Source organism: Topomyia yanbarensis, chromosome 3 (genome assembly GCF_030247195.1).
Source record: "Topomyia yanbarensis strain Yona2022 chromosome 3, ASM3024719v1, whole genome shotgun sequence".
NCBI lineage: Eukaryota > Metazoa > Arthropoda > Insecta > Diptera > Culicidae > Topomyia > Topomyia yanbarensis.
In genome coordinates this window covers 276,054,595-276,072,965 of record NC_080672.1, presented here as the reverse complement: position 1 = coordinate 276,072,965, position 18,371 = coordinate 276,054,595, and the positions used below count along the sequence as shown (strand labels likewise).

General features: G+C 38.8%; 1 protein-coding gene and 1 pseudogene across 2 annotated transcripts in view; both read left to right on the top strand.

Annotated features, from left to right (window-relative positions):
- LOC131690904 (G-protein coupled receptor dmsr-1) overlaps window positions 1-18,371 on the top strand; it is a 623,822-nt gene that overhangs the window by 279,064 nt on the left and 326,387 nt on the right. The window lies entirely within an intron of this gene.
- Window positions 6,869-8,201, top strand: LOC131690906 (thioredoxin-like protein 1; annotated as a pseudogene).

Below are 18,371 nucleotides of genomic sequence, written 5' to 3'. Positions count from 1 at the left end.
GACAGTACGAGTTACAAAATTTTGCGTCGACTCTCTAATAATATCTTGCCAAATTTGAAAATACAGTGTCATGTCAGTTTGTCGGTGGTAATAAGCTTCCCATTTTGGTTTAAACGCAAGGACAGTTCTTAAAACAGGATTTGATTAATTAGTTTAGCTCATCTAAGCAATTTTATCAATTCTGTAATTTAAAAAGAATTTTACGGAACTTGGTGAATTTGGCCCCACTTGCAACTGGTATAATCAACCTGCACAAAGTGTTGCATAACGCAGGGCTGTTTTTTGGAACAAAATGTGTTATCATTCAGCCCTTCGCTATGCAAAATCACGATATTATGGCAGATGGGCTAAGCGCGGCCGTTCCTTTCAATCGGGAAAGGCCGCGTGGAATTTTGGTGAAATGCGCTAATAGTGTCGTGGTGGTACTAGTTGTCTCATTCGCTCTACCCATCATCATCAGCGTTGACTCATTTTGCATTGTACGCTTGGGATCAATGTTTGGGGCGAATGTGTTGGTAGGTAGGGGAACTGGCGGTAAAATGAACACGTTAAGCAAAGTTATTATTTTCTAACTAATAAGTGAATGAGATATTACAATCACCTTATGTTTTTTGTTAGACATGTTTTGTACATATCTGGTAAAAATACTTCGTCATAAACACATTTTTTCAAACATGATTCTTGATTTCTAAACATGTCCAAAAATGAGACACGCTATAAACATGGGTAAAATGAACATGTGGCGGTGGTAAAATGAACAGCTCCTGGTGACCTGCAAAATGTCCTGTATGTATGCAATGCGCAGCGTTGGAAAGCATTTTCCGATCAATGCTAATATCCCAACAAATCATGAGCTTTGCATACACACCTGTGCATTTTGCAGGCAAAAAAATTGTCACGGAAGAATTGAATTTTCATGACGTAATATTAACCATTTTACAATCCTGTGGCATCGAAACACATCTACAAACTTGGGGTTATCCATGGGTGTTTTAAATTTTAGTATCTGTCTGAGAGCAACTAGAAAGCTTGTTCTTTACATGAGATGTGATTATATTGTCTAAAATTTGATTTTTCTTCACCGGTCCGGGTGTTTTTTCCCACACACTAAATACTAAGAAAATAAATATTTTACATTACGTAGTATAGTCCTACGTCTACAGTTCGTGCAACCCCATAGGGCTGCCCCTTGTAGTTTTTTTATGGAAAATGTGCTCAACATAAATTATTTAAGCTTTCCTTCAATTATAAATGAAAAATAATACATAGAACAGCAGATATTTTTTCAGCTTTTTGGCCTAGTTACGCTATAGTGCAGCGTTGATATTAAAATTCTTTTGTGCATGGAACGCCCACTCCCCCTAGGCTACTTGTAGAATACATGTAGAAATACAGAGAGGTAGAAAACGATTAAGCTGCTCGGGAATTGCGGGCCTCCAACGATTTTTTTTCGATTCGACAAATTTATCGACTTTCCATTCATGGATGCAACCGGACTCCACTAATTGCCGAGCCTCACTTTTTGGTCATTAGTTATTCCATATTAATTTACTGTGGTCAGATACTGGTCCTCCTGGACAGCAAGCGTTTTGTTGCTTTTTCGCGTGAGAGAATTATTGTTGGTTTTATAATTACCGTTGCAATTTCCCAAATAAAATGCATGGTGTCAACCAACAAAGGGGAACAGCTACGATAGAAAAATAATGGGGAAAATGAAACAAAGACGGATTCCCTGTTGTCAAGTATGAAATCCACATCGTCGAATGCAAAATCTACAGCATCAATCGCTTTATCAACGACACAAATGAACCAAATTTAAAGTCACGTAAACAAAACAGACAAATAAGCTTCATCATCATCTACGAGCTAACATGAAATTATTTTCTTTTGGAGTGTACGGATGCTACCGACAATAACATTTTCTTTGGTGATTGGTGATTTCGCGGTAGATTGTCGATACATCCTCAATTTCTGATATCGGAAGTTGATTGATACCAAACTTTTACTAAGTACAGGATCTGGAAATTGGCTGCTATCACTATTACAAAGATATACTATAATGCAACTTTCATCACTTCTTAGTTCACTATCATTCTTACCAGAACCAATTTGTATCTCTAAAAGAGAATTAGACAAAAAGCGTTGTATAGTGATTGCTTTATTTGGGAAAAGGATTCAATATAACCTCATAATTTTGCTTTCTTTTATTGTGTTACTTTGTACGATCAATTTTCAGCATTAAGTGGCCGAAAAATTTACTAGATTTTGACCCAATGGGTTATTATGTATTATTATTCAATTCGTTTATTTGATAAGGCACGTTTGCGCTACCCGACCAGGAGGAAATAACACAATTATAACTCATGCTGATATTTTGTTGCGAAAAATTTCCTATCAAATTTTGTTATAAAGCAGAAACCATTAGGTGTTAAAATAACAAAAATTCTATCAAAAAATTCTCTACGAATATCACATTTATAACAAACGTTGATATCAATATAACACGATCATAACAACATGAGATAGCATAATTGACACCAACATAGCTTGTATTACTTATTGTATATTATCAACGATTTTAGCGTGCACGTCTAATAATAGAATGCGAGAAAAATAAAGCATACATTAAGGCGCTTTTTGCTTTGGAAGCAAAAAGCTTCATGCATCAAAAGCTTTTATAGCATTGCCAAATGATTGCATACCTGCTGGCTGATTGTTATTGTGAATATATGACACGCAGATTATTATTTGTCGATATTGGCTACTTTGAACCTGGGTATTCTGAGTTTGATGGGGAAGTTTCCTGCATGAACCAACGACGTTGTTTTCGACTGATGTTTAATGTTAGCATAATATTCCACGCTTCCGTTAAGGGCAAAACGATGATAGATGCAGAAGACGTTTCCAGAACGCACAAATTGAACTTTGCCCAAGCCTAAGTGCTCTTTGTTTTCCTGGTGTCATACGCTTTGTTTTTATTTAGTTTTACTCACCAATACTGTCCATATGACGATAGACTGAATAGCTTTATAATATCTTTTCAGATTAGGAAAGAAGCTTTTTTTAGATTCTAAATAGTGCGCTTTGGTGCTTTTCTTGTACGTTAACGTGTTTTACGTGGTTTTTAGAAATTATGTCGATGCGACATGGTAACTTTGAGCGGATATTTTACGTACATTATTTTACGGAGAATACGACAAATCTTATTTAGGATTCCGCATAGATTCAAAGCAACAAATGTGTTTTGAGGTTTCAAAATATGTCTCTTTTGGGGATTTGTTATTGGCATTTTCGAAATGGGGAAGACTAAACAAACCAGTACAATTATCTCGCACCTAATAAATTGCTAGAAATTGAAATCTTTCACAGAAGTTATATCTATTAACTGCGAATATAACAGATTTATCAGAAAATTCGAGAAATTGTTGATGTTTCTTCGATGGGACGGATTCTTGAATATTTCATTTTTCTATTACACATTTTTTTTCCAAGTTTGATTAAATTTTAAGGAGGAAATTAACAATATCTTTGCATTAAAGTTTTTAGATATTTCAAGGATTATCTAAAACACATTCAAATCACTTGTCAGTTCAACCATTAAATATACTCAAGTAAACTCAAACACTTTTTATGCGGAGGATAAAATAAAAAAGTCGCGATAATTTAGAAATTCAAAAAACGCGCAAAATAGAAACCCACAAACTGGATAAGGTTTAAGTGATCATAAAAACCTGCATAAATTGGAGAAATCGCACTGAAAGTCTTATCACGATCCTCAAAACACACTACGAAAATTTTGGAGATCAGAATAATATATCAGATAGTTTTTTGTGACCTGAAAATTTGTTTTCGCAATATGCAGCATAGATTAGAGGAAAATTAATTATATACTCATTAGAGTAAGCCATAAAAACTAGTTTTAAAATGCTTTTTGATTTCAATTCACGTTTCTTTATTTCATCTGGACTGCTTAATACTTTCTGCATATTCTTCGAAATAAGTTTTATAGGAAAATTATAATCTTAAGAAAAGTTCTTTGATAACTTCACGATTCCAAAGCTTTTTATGATAATGGCTTTAACATTTAAATCATTCGCCTCCTACTCGAAGTTATGTGTCAGACGAGTGTCTCAGAAAATAGGCTATGTCATCTCTTAATCCAACTACAACCAAGTAAGTCAATCAAACACCCCACTGACAAGTTCCCCGACCAATTGCATCTAAAACTTGTCTATGCTCAAAAGGCGGAATTTTGAAAATCTAAATCAAAAAAAAAACAAAAACTTCGAAAATTCGCTTTAAAAAGTTGAATTACGACGCATAAACAGAGACTTCAGTGTATAAGCAGATATACTGTCATTTGTGTAACCGTTAGCGTTCAAAGATATATAACATACTGTAACATCATCGTTGTATGCGTACATTAATATCATATTATTAATCCAATGATAGCACCAGAAGATATAATCTTGATATAAGCTTTCTTGCATTCCTGATCGGTATATCATAAAGATAACACAGAGAGTAATATATATCAACATGAGATATAAATTTGATAGCTTTCTGTTACAATGTTCTGATCGGGTAGCTTAGAGGTGCCAATTTTGTTTTGCTTTTCATTTTAAATTTCTTAAAACTAGGGGATTACATATTGATATTTTGACCTAGGACTACGTCTTTGTTTTCGATATAGGGGTGCATGTTGCAAATTCTACAAATTCTACATACAATTCTGGTATGTAACGAAAAGTGGTCCAATTTTAAACGCATATAATTCAGCCATCTCACGATAAATTTTTAAATTTTTTGCGCATATCGTCCCGAAATACTTTTAAGAATAGATTCCAATAGATAAACCCAAATATATTTGATATCATGGTATTAAAAATTTAAATAATGAACAACTTTGTCAAAATATCGCGCATTTTCACACAGAGGATAGCGCTTCCCTAGTCCAGCACGACAGATTTGTGTACCTAGCGCGCTACGCTTCCATGTATGACGTCATCATCGACTATTTTAACGGACGGATTTCGCGGAACACGCTCAGTTGCCTGTTGAGCGGCAGGCGAAGCAGATCACTGCGCTTGTCCGTTCAAACACTATGCTATCTTTTGTGTTGTGCTCGTTTACAGCACACTTTTATGTATAATTATTCGTACACAAAATAGTTTGTACATGCGAGCTCCATTTGCAAACACGGTTAACATCGTGTCGTGGTATTAGTTGTCTCTTTCGCTCTACCCATCATCATCAGCGTTCATTCATTTTGCTTTGTGCGCTTGGGTTTAATGTTTGAGACGAATAAATTGCACAACGAAAGTTTATTATTTACGTTCGATCAATTCATTGATTCATTTCCCCATCACGTGATTCATTTCCACTCAGCCTATAGTATTTTGATTCCACTAATAGGTACATACTACAAAGCCTATTTATGAATGAATACACTGCCACTTGAAAAACCGTTGCAAAAACGCATCTTGTCCATATATAAAATTGTTTTCTATATTTATAGTTTCGATATATGATTAAGACCACTGCATTTGCTATATTTGTATGCGTACTTTAGGAAAGTAATAATAAAATATAACTAGAATGTTTGGTCTATACATGATTATATTGTCTAAAATTTGATTTTTCTTCACTGGTCCGGGTTTTTTACCACACACAATCGAAAAGTTTTTACAAGCTAATCTTGTGCTATAAAGATTTAACACCAGATATTAGTTCGGTCACAGTTTTCTGTCTTCTTGCTTCAGATCTTCTTAAATAAGTTTAATCGGATTCGATCACCTACTACAAATGAAATGACCTGATAACCAAGAAGGTTTGGTTCAATATGTAATATTGATTGGTTGTGATTAAACCATACGTAAGAAATATGTTTGATTTATTATTACTATAAATGTACTAAGAAAATAAATATTTTACATTAAGTAGTATAGTCCTACGTCTACAGCTCGTGCAACCCCACCAGCTAAAAGCAACGGTGACTAATGTAAATAATATCACCTGCGCGAAAGTTGATTATGCGGTGTCAACATTATCGCGCACTATGGAAAACAACGCGGTCGATAAGGCCGATGAGCTCATTGTTTTAAAAAATCATATAACATCATCATTCAATATATCTATGGAATCCACACACTGATAATATAACTTCGTAAATATAATGAAATCGATCATGCAATGCACGAATTCATTCGTTGTTTTCTGCAACGAAGTACTTTCGTGCATTATAACTAGTAGGTTTCGATCATTTCATGAAAAAGAATGGCCGCTTGGTGAACGAAGGCTTTCGTAAATTTTACACGTTTAATGTACATTGCACGAATGTAATCGTTGATAACGACACTATTTTCCGTGAATGAAACGAAATGTTTCGTTTATTTTAATAAACGTTTGTGTATAATACGAACGATTTCATTACCCTCGTAACAATTGTGGTTTTATGATAGTTTTATAGCCACTGATAAAACCTAGATTGCACTTGTAGCGTGCTAAAAAACTTCAATTGTTACTTGGGTACTCACACGAATTTATTTCGTTCATCTTAGGAAAGTTTTCGTATTCATTATTTTTGCAATCGATATTTTAGGATCGATGTTTGACGACTACCTAAACTAACTAAAAGAATCGATCTGGCAAAATCGATTTTATTTCAACCTGCTCACCTGTATTGATGACTAGAAAGATTGTGGTTTGATGAAATGGACTCTTGATGAACACAAGTTTAAGTAAATTTTACTTATCTAGAAATGATTCGTTTGTTTCAATAAATGTTTGCGTATATTACAAACGACTTCATTGGTCCCACGAATTCATTTCGTTTATTTTAGAAAAGTTTTCGTATTTGTTAGCCTCTTATTGTTTTCAGTCGATCTTTTGGGATCGATATTTGACAACTTCGATTTTTTTAATTTAAAAAAAATCGATGTGGCCAAATCGATTTTACTGTGGTGTGAAGAAATGGCCGCTTGATGAACGAAAGTTTTCGTAAATTTTACTTATTCAGTGTACATTGCACGAATGTTGTCGTTGAAAACGACATTATTTTTCGTGAATGAAACGAAATGTTTTGCTTATTTTAATAAACATTTGTGTATATTACGAACGATCTCGTTGGTCGCACGAATTCATTTCGTTCATCTAAGAGAAGTTTTCGTAATCATCTTCCATCGTTCATCTCTCGTCATTCTCGATTAGTTAAATTTTGTGAGGAGTGAAGTGCATAACGTTAAAAGTTAATTAAGTAGTTAATTTCTCCGGGAAAATTAGTGGCCCTGTTACTAGAATCTTCATCTAACCGATAGCAGCGCAAGAAACCATACAGCATGGCTGTTAAAGCAATCTCCGATGAAGCTCACTTCCAAACCGAACTAGCCGCAGCAGGAGGAAAATTGGTCGTTGTGGGTTTTACTGCAGCTTTTGGTGTGGACCGTGCCGAAGCATATCGCATTTGTTCGATCAGCTTCCGGCGAAATATCCAAAGGCTGTGTTTCTCAAGGTGGACGTCGACAGATGTACCGAAACGGCGCCGTCCCAGGGCATGTCGACCATGCCAATGTTTATTTTCTACCGAGCCAGAACAAAGATTGACAGGATGCAGGGTGCAGACATGAATGGACTTGAAGCCAATATACAGAAACATTACATCGCCAGCTTGTATGAATCTGGAGAAGATTACGGTCATGGAATGTTGGACTTGAACACCTTCATCCAGAAGAACCAGTGCGAATGTTTGAACGAATCGAACGACCACCCGATGGTGAGTGCGCTCAGTTCCAGCGGTGGTCATCTGGTGTCCGATTGTGACGAACAGTTGGTCATTTCGATTACCTTCAATCAGCTGGTCTAAATCAGTGCCATCAAGTTCAAAGCACCGCCCTCTCACGGACCGAAAAAAGGTGAGAATCTTTATCAATCAACCAAGCACCATCGGTTTCAATATGGCCGAATCGCAAGTTTCGGTGCAGGATCTGGTACTGGGGCAGAAGGATCTTGTGTCGGGATCGCCGATTCCGTTGCACTTCATTAAATTTCAGAACGTGCAGAATATGCAGCTGTTCGTGAAGGATAACCATTCTGGTGACGAGACGACCATTATCGATCGTTTGGCCTTCATCGGGTCACCGATTGTAACGACTAAGATGGATGACTTCCAGCGGGTGGCTGGGAAGAAGGATGAAAGGCACTAGATTGTTTGAGCCACCGGAAGAAGGATGGTTAGAAGGCGGTGGATAGGTGCGATGACGAATATGTTTGATCGTATATTTAAAGGTATTTTTATAAATTGTTCAATAAAATAATGAGCAGGAAAAAATGGCATATTATTTTGATATTGCTCCGGCAGAGAAAAACTCAATCTTATTCATACAAAACCAACGAGCAGTTCGCGATGGCTCAGCTGAATCCGTACAGCTCCGGATTCTGGATCAACTGGAAACGAAAGAGGTTCAGGAAATCTTCCTGAAACCGGAGAGCACGGATGCGGCTACTAAATAGTCTGACTGAGACCGTCGTGATGAATTGTTGACGTATTCTACTTCTATTGAAGCTTTTTTGATGTTGACGGTTTGACGAATAGTACTCGTAAATATTACAAAGATGTTCGTATATAGCAGCCAACAATTCGTTTGCCGAATGAAGCTGTTTCGTAATAAACCAACGAAAGTCGTTTCGTGGTATTCACGAAAAATTCGTAATAAAAAATAAAAATGTTTCAATAGAACTACGAACGATTCATCATATGTACGAAAATATTCGTATATTTTATAAAAATTGTCTGTGCGAAACAAATTCCTGGCGATTTACGAATATATTCAATCAATGCAAGGAAGCGCATTGAGGAGTACGTGGTGGAGCTCACAACTGACCTGACTCGTGAGCTAAAAAAATATGCTGCGAAGTTCAGAATTTAAGCTTAATAACCATTGACACGGCGTCTCAATACAACGAACATACCGGTAACCAGTCGTTTTCTGCTCGTGATGCTCTTGACGAAATAAAATCACAAGCCAGCGCTGTTGGCGACGATATTTTAGACGAAGTAAGGGCAATTGCCGCGACAATTAGTACCCTGGAAACCAGTGTTAATAATGCTCGTTTGAAACCTGCGGTGTCTCCCCCCAGTCTGATGGACGAATTGACCGTCGTTTCAAATAAAACTGCTATCTCAGGTTCGCAGCATAATCAAGTGGCAAAAGATGGATGGCGCACACTTGGTTCGAAAAGAGTGTGGCGCTCCGACTGGTCAGAATATGACTTACGTAAACAGCGTCGTATTAAACAACAAAAAGAGAAAGATAAAGCAGCAAAGAGTAAAAAATCGAGAAGAAAACAGGGTACAAGATACAGCAATATCAACAGTAATAACAATAACAACTACAACAACAAAGATAGCAAGTGCAATAAGAACAGGAACCGCAATAAGTACAACAATAACAATAATCACAACTACAACCAAAATAGAAACAACAACAATAGCAACAAAAACAACAGCTACAAGTCCGATAATACCACCAACAACTTCAATAGAAACAGGCACAACATAAACAATAACGACCACAACGGAAACAGAAACAACAACATTAACAGCAGCATTCGTTTTCGAGCTCTCCATCGAGACAGAGGTTTTTTTTTCTAGTCCGTAGTGCTGTGTGAGGCGATAAAGAATAGTGTTAATCCGCATTCAAGGTTATTTTGCCAGTTCGGTTCGGTCCTCAGTCTTTTGTTCGCGTGTGAGGATTAAACAATAGCCAGCTGCATAAGATGGATCGGTTCGTCGTTGGACACCAGTTTAAAGCTAAGTGGTTTTTGTCTTTTGTAACACATTTATTGCTTTCTTCCGTCTGCGCGGGCGCTGACCCCGTGCGTTGACGTTTTATATGGTTCCCTCTCAGGACGGTCAAATGGAAGTTGAATCGGGTTCAACTTCTAAGGCTCCCCCCCGGCCCAAATGCTATCCAGAACTCTCAACTGGTCCATTTGTGGTCTTTTTTCGGCCCAAGACTAAATCACTGAATCTTCTTCAGATTTCTAGAGACCTGAGGGAACGGTTCTCGGCTGTGACCGAAATTTCAAAGGTCCGCTCAGACAAGATAAGGGTGTTGCTAGCCAACTCAAAGCAGGCAAACGATATTGCTTGCTGTGAGCACTTTACGTGGGATTATAACGTGTATATTCCAGCTGTAAAAGTACAATCCGAAGGCGTCGTAACCGATGAGAGTTTGACGTGCGAGGATCTGCTGAAGTACGGGGTTGGCCGTTTCAGAGACCGCTTACTTCAGCCAGTCAAAATACTTGAGTGCAAACGTTTGCACTCAGTAGTAGTTGCGGGGGATGGTTCAAAAACGTACCCCCAATCAAACTCTTATCGGGTGACTTTCGCTGGTACCGCTTTGCCAAATTTCGTCCTCTTGCACAAGGTTCGTCTGCCTGTGCGTCTGTTTGTGCCGCGGGTCATGAATTGCACAAAGTGTAAACAACTGGGTCACACAGCCACCCATTGTAGCAATAAGGCCCGCTGTGGAAAATGCGGGGAGAATCATCTAGATGATTCGTGCAGTAGGCAAGCCGAAAAGTGTCCTTACTGTTCGGAGAGTCTGCATGATATCTCGGCATGTCCCGCGTACAAACTACGCAGGGATAAACTGAAACGTTCCCTTGCGGGACGATCCAAACATTCTTTCGCAGAAATGTTAAAGAATGCTACGCCACCATCCTCAGCAAACATCTATACTCACTTGCCTCCTGACGAGGGCGAGGCTGGTGACCCACAAGAGGGAATATCTACTAGGGTGCCTAGAATTTATAGGAAGAGGAGGAACATTTCCTCTCGTAAAGTTCCTTGTAAAGGCCAGAAGGTGTCCCTTGACGGGGCTCCGAAAGTGACATCTATTGGAAGTGTTGCAACCAAACCGAAGCAATTAGCTCCTGGTCTCGGAGGATTAAGCTCAGAGAAGGAGTTCCCAGCACTTCCAGGAACATCAAAAATCCCAAGTGTTCCTTTGTTTCAGTTCGAGAGTAATCACAGCACTGGAATTATAAAACTCTCGGACATAGTGGACTGGATAATAAAAACTTTCAATATTACTGATCCTATTAAAAGTCTTATGTTAGCTTTTCTCCCTACAGTGAGAACATTTTTGAAGCAGTTGACTGCTAAATGGCCCCTCCTCTCAGCGATTGTATCCTTCGATGGCTAACTCATCGAACGAGGTCACGGATTTGATCACTGTTCTACAGTGGAATTGCAGAAGTATCATCCCGAAAATCGATTCCTTCAAAATTTTAATAAATAATTTGAGTTGCGATGCATTTGCATTATGTAAAACTTGGTTAACTTCCGACGTAGATCTCAACTTCCACGACTTTAATATTATTCGCCTGGATCGGGACACCCCCTATGGAGGAGTGCTTTTGGGGATCAAAAAGTGCTATTCCTTCTACAGAATTAGCCTTCCCTCGATAACAGGTATTGAAGTTGTCGCTTGTCAAGTAACAACCAAAGGCAAAAACCTTTGCATAGCTTCCATATATATTCCCCCCAACACCGCGGTTGGGCACCGACGGCTACAAGATATCTTAGAATCCCTGCCAGCACCGCGACTAGTTTTAGGAGACTTTAACTCTCACGATACAGCATGGGGCTGCCTCTATAATGATAACCGGTCTTCCTTAATTCAGAATCTTTGCGATAATTTCAATTTGACAATTTTAAACACGGGTGAAATGACACGGATTCCTGCTCCTCCAGCGCGCCCGAGCGCCTTAGACTTGTCCCTTTGCTCAACATCGCTGTGGTTAAATTGCACGTGGAAGGTAATTCCTGATCCCCACGGCAGCGACCATCTGCCGATTGTAGTCTCATTCAATAACGGTTCAAGGCCATTGAAATCAATCAATATTTTGTATGACCTCACACGAAATATCGATTGGAAGAGCTATGCTGCCACGATATCCGACAACATCGAATCTACCCAAAAACTTCCTCCGGAGGAAGAGTACAGCTTTTTGGCTGGCTTGATTCTCGACAGCGCGAATCAAGCTCAGACTAAGCCAGTACCCGGCGCGAACATACAAAAACGTTCTCCCAATCCGTGGTGGGACAAAGAGTGCTCAGATGTGTACGCGGAGAAGGCCGCCGCGTATAAGACCTTCCGGGACGACGGGTTACCCGCTAGCTATCGACAATATGCGACGTTAGAAACGCGAATGAAGAGTTTGATGAAAGCCAAGAAACGTAGTTACTGGCGCTGGTTCGTTGACGGACTAACGAGAGAAACATCGATGAGCACTCTTTAGGGCACGGCCCGGCGTTTGCGAAACCGAAACAGTACTAATGAGAGTGCAGAATATTCAAACCGTTGGATATTCGATTTCGCCAAGAAGGTTTGTCCGGATTCCACCCCGGCACAGAAGATCTACCGCGCCGCGTCCCGTCACGATAACGCGAACGAAACACCTTTTTCGATGGTGGAGTTCTCACTTGCTCTCTTGTCGTGTAACAATAAAGCTCCAGGGCCAGACAGAATCAAATTCAACTTGTTGAAGAATCTGCCAGACTCTGCCAAGAGACGCTTGTTGAACTTATTTAATAAGTTTCTTGAGGCTAACATTGTCCCACACGATTGGAGGCAAGTGAAGGTCATCGCCATCCAAAAACCAGGAAAACCAGCCTCCGACCACAATTCGTATCGACCGATCGCAATGCTATCTTGTATCCGGAAGTTGTTCGAGAAAATGATCCTATCCCGCCTCGACAATTGGGTCGAAGCAAATGGCTTACTGTCAGATACACAATTTGGCTTTCGCAAAGGCAAAGGGACGAATGATTGTCTTGCGTTGCTCTCAACCGAAATTCAAATGGCCTATGCTAGTAAAGAGCAGATGGCATCAGTGTTCCTAGATATAAAGGGGGCTTTTGATTCAGTTTCTATCAACATTCTTTCAGAGAAGCTGCACCAGCATGGTCTTTCAGCGACTTTAAACAACTTTTTACTAAACTTGTTGTCGGAAAAGCACATGCATTTTTCGCATGGTGACTTATCGACATCACGATTTAGCTACATGGGCCTTCCCCAGGGCTCATGTCTAAGACCCCTGTTATACAATTTCTACGTCAACGACATTGATGAATGTCTTGACAATTCCTGCACGTTAAGGCAACTTGCAGACGATGGCGTGGTGTCTGTTACGGGACCCAAAGCTGTCGATCTACAAGGACCATTACAGAATACCTTGAACAATTTGTCTGCTTGGGCTATTAAGCTGGGTATCGAATTCTCCACGTAGAAAACTGAGCTAGTTGTATTTTCAAGGAAGCGTGAACCAGCACAACTACAGCTTCTATTAATGGGTCAAACTATCGCTCAGGTCTTCACAGTAAAATATCTAGGGGTCTGGTTCGACTCGAAAGGTACTTGGGGATGCCATATTCGGTATCTGAAACAGAAATGCCAGCAAAGGATCAACTTTCTTCGTACAATAACCGGAACATGGTGGGGTGCCCACCCAGGAGACCTAATTAGGTTGTATCAAACAACGATACTGTCGGTAATGGAATACGGATGCTTCTGCTTTCGCTCCACCGCGAACATACATTTCATCGAACTCGAAAGAATTCAGTATCGTTGTTTGCGTATCGCCTTAGGATGCATGCAGTCGACCCATACGATGAGTCTCGAAGTGCTGTCGGGCGTTCTCCCGTTGAAAAATCGATTTTGGGAACTCTCATATCGATTGCTCATTCGATGCGATATCTTGAACCCGGTCGTGATTGAAAATTTCGAAAGGCTTGTTGAGCTCAATTCTCAGACCCGTTTCATGTCCCTGTACTTTGACTATATGGCGCAGAATATTAACCCTTCTTCTTACAATCCCAACCGTGTGCATTTCATAAATACTTCTGAATCTACTGTTTTCTTCGACACATCCATGAAAGACGAGATTAGTGGAATTCCGGACCACATACGCCCACAAGTGGTTCCAAACATTTTTTAGAATAAATTCCGAGAAGTCGACTGTTCTAAGATGTTTTATACTGATGGATCAAACCTCGAAGGGTCCACTGGCTTCGGTATTTTCAATCAAAAGTTCACCGCCTCCTACAAACTCAGTGACCCTGCTTCAGTTTACGCCGCAGAACTAGCTGCCATTCAGTATACCCTTGGAGTCATTGAAACATTACCCGCAGGCCATTACTTCATCGTTTCGGATAGCCTCAGTTCCATTGACGCTATTCGCTCGATGAAACATGGAAAGCACTCCTCGTATTTTTTGGGGAAAATACGGGAGCTACTGAGTGCTTTATCTGACAACTCTTTCCAGATTACCTTGGTATGGGTCCCTTCTCATTGCTCCATTCCGGGCAATGAGAAGGCAGACTCCTTAGCTAAGGTGGGTGCCTTAGAAGGAGACGTTTACGAAAGACCAATTTGCTTCAGCGAATTTTTCAGTATTACTCATCAGAGAACCCTCGAAAGTTGGCAAACTTCGTGGAGCAGTGGAGAGCTGGGAAGGTGGTTACATTCGATAATCCCTAAGGTATCGACGAAACCTTGGTTCAAGGGGATGGATGTGGGTCGTGACTTCATTCGTGTGATGTCCCGACTCATGGCAAACCATTACACGCTGGATGCACATCTCCGGCGTATTGGGCTCGTGGATAGTGGTATCTGCGCTTGTGGCGACGGCTATCACGACATCGAGCACATTGTCTGGGCGTGCACCGAGTACAGTTCCGCCAGGTCTCGGCTAATGGATACCCTGCGGGCCCGAGGAAGACCAACCAACGTCCCGGTTCGAGATGTGCTGGCAAGCCGCGATGTCCTCTATATGTCCCTTATATACACCTTTGTGAAAACCATCAATATACAAGTCTAACTGCCCCTTCTTATTTTCCTTATCATTCTCAGAACCCTCTTCCACCTGTATCAAAGCATCTGTATCGAATGAGCCAACAAACACGGGACCTACGGCACGAACATAACACGCTTAACTCGAAATGTAGCCGATCCACATCTGAGCCGTACTACGAAATCGTCTGGAAAAACCCCTGCCATCTTGAGGAAGACCACCCGGCGTCCCAGTACATGATTCCTCTGATGAAGGCCACCCGAGTTTGTAATCCATCCGTTGATCTCACGATGCCTGAAACTGAAATAATTTTCTCTCCCCTGCCATCTTTGTCTACCCGCCCTCCCCTGACTCTTATACCCAGAAGTAACACCCCTACCCCTCCCCCCCCCCAATATCATCACGAAGCATTTAGCTCTTCTTGTCTCTTCTAGTTTTAACTATTATATTATATAATCTCGTTGAAAATTCCCAACTCTACTACCCACAAAAATAACTATAATTACGAATCTTTACAAAATTCAATCATGCCCTCTAGTTATTCCTACTTTTAAGGTAGTCGTAAAAAATTGTTCCCCTTAGTTAAACATTATTTGCTCCAATAATCTCACTGATAAAAATGTCAAACCATATTGCCACAAAAACTAAATGAAATAATCTTACGAAAATAATATTATCCCCTTGTGTAGATATATAAGATAGCTATAAAATCGCATTAGTTTCATTTTAAAAAAAATCAATATGTAATCCCCTAGTTTTAAGCAATTTAAAATGTAAAACAAAACAAAATTGGCACCTTTAAGCTAACGCAATGTGCCTTATCAAATAAACGATTTGAATAAAAAAAAATATTAACAGCAGCAACAACAACAGCAACAACAACAATAATCACAGAATAAGCAACTACAATAGAAACAGCAACTACAACAGCAACAACAACTACAACAGAAATAACAACAACGAAAACAGAAACAGCAGTTACAGCAACAACAACAACAGAAACAGCATTTGCAATAGAAACAACAATGGTCTTAACAACAATCAACATAACAATCAACATTATTGTTCATCTTGCTCCTGTGAACGTTCGTGTTTTCGCCAAGTTTAACGCACTTCTCAGAGGCAGACCAGGACAAGCATGACGCAGTTGGTAACAGTACAATAGTTTTAAACAATATTTCGAAAGCCACTGAAATTTTGGTTTACTGTCAAAATTTTAATAGAATGAGGAGCGCCGTAAAGATGAACGAAATCCATAAGAATATATTAGGCTCCTCATTTTTGATAATTCTAGGTACCGAAACAAGTTGGAATGAGGATGTAAAAAGTGAAGAGGTTTTTGGTAGTGACTATAATGTTTTTGGAGATGATCGTGATTTACGACTAACCCAAAGAATGTCAGGCGGAGGAGTTCTCATCGCAGTTTCATCTATATTTAATTCCGATCTTATTGTCTCACCAAAATTCAAAGAATTTGAGCATGTATGGGTTAAAGCACATATCGCTGATGAAATCCACATTTTTGTCTCAGTGTACTTTCCACCGGATCTAGCTTGCAAATCAACATATGATATTTTCTTTCAAGCAGCTGAAGAAATAATCTCTAATTAGGGAGTGGGCGTAGCGTATTGGTAAATCGATTGCCTTGTACGTAGCGCACCTGGGTTCGAGTCCCGACCCCGCACATAGGGTTAGAAATTTTTCCTAAGAGATTTTTCTAACCCGAAGAGGCGAATGACCTTAAGGTTAAAACCTCTATAATTGAATTATAAAAAATCATCTCTAATTTTCCTCCAGAATTAAAAGTTCATATTTGTGGTGATTTTAATCAGCGCAACTTAGATTTTATTCCTGACTCTGAAAATGAGAGCATTCTACTTCCTGTCGTTGGTGAAAACGAAACATTACAATATATGTTTGAGAAAATTGCATTGCTAGAACTCAATCAAATAAACCATATAAAAATCAACACAATCGTTATTTAGATCTGCTATTAACAAACATTAATGAAGATTTCTGTGTTGATGAATCTCATTCTCCCTTATGGAAAAATGAACCGTTTTACACAGCAAAAGAAATTCTCTATTTTTGTGCACAAGAATCATAATTACATTGATTGTGACTTCGAGGACGTCTTCGATTATAGAATAGCAAATTATGAAAATATTAAATATAAATTAAGCAGTGCTAATTGGCAGTCCCTTTTAAAGAATCAAGTGAACATTGAATGTGTAGTGGAGATCTTTTATAATATTTTATGGCAAATAATACAGGAGGAAGTTCTACTCACGAAAAGACGACGAAATCATGCATCCAAAAATCCACTTTGGTTCAACAAGGAAATTATTAATTTGAAAAATCGGAAGCAAAAAGCTCATAAAATTTACAGAAAACACAATAATCAGGATAATTTGGAAAAATATCTTAACATTCGTGACCAACTAACTTTGGCTATTTCTTCGGCACTAACTGTATATAATTCAAAAACTGAAAATGAGATCAAGTCATGCCCAAAAAACTTTTTTAATTACATCAAAACTAAGTTGAATTCATGCAACTTCCCATCAAAATGTCTTTAGATGAGAAAGAGGGTGAAACTTCAAAAGATATTTGTAATCTCTTCGCAACATTTTTTCAAGAAACTTATTCCAACTATTCAGACAATGATCGTGACTTTGAATAATTTTCTTATTTTCCTGATTATTCAAGGGATGTTGGTGTCAGTCACATTAATGTTCAAGATATCTTGTCTGGTCTCAATGATCTAGATGCCACTAAAGGCTCAGGACCTGATGGAATTCCACCTGCTTTCATAAAGAATTTAGCAACTGAGTTTACGTCACCTTTATTCTGGCTGTTCAATAAGTCACTAGAATGTGGCATTTTCCCAAAAGATTGGAAAAAATCTGTTTTTAATACCTATTTATAAATCGGGTAAACATATATCAGATATATTCGCAATTATCGTGGAATTGCCATTCTGTCTTGGTTTCCCAAACTTTTCGAATTCATCATAAATAAAACCATTTTCAACCAAGTCAAACATAAAATAACAAATTCACAACATGGGTTTTTTAAAGGCCGTTCAACTAGTACAAACATTTTAGAATTTGTTGATTACTCGTTAAATGCCATGGATAAAAGAAATCATACAGAAGATCTTTACATTGACTTCAGCAAAGCTTTCGATAAGCTGGACATTCCCATGTTAATATTCAAACTTGAAAAATTGGGAATCGAGATGAGACTCCTCAAATGGATTAAGTCGTATTTAACAGATCGTCAGCAAATAGTAACATTCCATGAGATGAAATCTGAAATAATTAAAGTTACTTCGGGGGTTCCTCAAGGTTCACACTTAGGACCTCTTCTTTTCATTTTATATGTCAACGACATCTCTCTTATTTAAATAAAACGTTAAAATTCTCATATATGCGGATGATATGAAGATATTTTGGGAAAATAGAACTAATAATGACTATAATGTTTTTCACAATGAAACACAAATC